The following is a 1,126-nucleotide window of genomic DNA, read 5'->3' as shown; positions in this document are numbered from 1 at the left end:
CACTGAGCTCATCTGTGTTTTATTTCGAAGGTTATAGAATAAGGCTATTCTCAGACTAAAAGAAAAAAATCACTGAAAAGCTCCACTGAAAAAAAGTTTATGGTCTACTACAGCAGGAATCATGTCTGTACAGTTTTCCTGCCTACTTAATGGAACATGTACAAAGCAATAGCCTACAGCGTTTCCTTGGAATAACTTTTCTTCAATTACATCTGAGCCCTTGAAAATAGGCAACTGTATAATCATGGATTATATGCATTGGGGTGGGTTTTGATTATCTGTTTATCGATTAAAATCGATTCTGGCTTGGATAACATGATATCATTCATTAAAATCCTGAGTCGATTTTAAATATAAATTTATTTTGCCCGAAACGCCAGAATCTCAGGTTAAACCTCACAAAATTTCTACAACCACCAAACAGCTAAAACAGTAAATGAGAGCAGGTACATGGATTCTGCACAAAGACGTAAACACAAAGCTTGGATACGCCGACGCATCTGTATCAGTGAGATGTCGCCTTTCTCACCCGACGGCACAGACACGCCATCAGGGCTGAAAGCCAACATCACTGATTTTAAAGCGTCAGTGGGCGCTTTGTGTTTATGTCCTTTTTGCGCTAGAATCTGAAGCTGCAGGTTTTATCCAAACAATATTGACAATATTGACTGAACCAGCAGCCAAATACGATCCAAATTACGCTTCACATTTCGCTTCACATAAACATCGTCATGAATTCCCTCTGACTTTTGCTGTTTTGCTTCCACCACGATAAAATCACACTTCATGTAGAGCTCTCTCTCTCTCAGGAATAGTTTCCCATCTAAAAATCTTTGCTTTTTGTATTATTCGCTTACTTATTACCAACCAGTCTACGGTGTCAGCCGCTTTTTTTTACTTACTTCTGACAAGAAAGCCTAATTTCTGCTGTTCAATACTGAACAAATTTAAACTTTTTAAAATTATGCAAAATTGCAAAATGCTTAGCTGTGTCTCTAATAACACCTGTGTAACTTTGCTCTGCTTCACTTCATTTTTGATCTATTGCACAATATTTTTAAGGTCATCTGCTATAAAAACCCAGACCAGGGGCCTGTTCTTCGTACGTCGCTTACTACATCCAAGA

Source organism: Haplochromis burtoni, unplaced genomic scaffold, assembly GCF_018398535.1.
Source record: "Haplochromis burtoni strain Fernald_Lab_line unplaced genomic scaffold, NCSU_Asbu1 Contig_231, whole genome shotgun sequence".
Lineage (NCBI taxonomy): Eukaryota > Metazoa > Chordata > Actinopteri > Cichliformes > Cichlidae > Haplochromis > Haplochromis burtoni.
The sequence above is the reverse complement of the archived record's forward strand: the minus strand, read 5'-3'. Positions refer to the sequence as shown.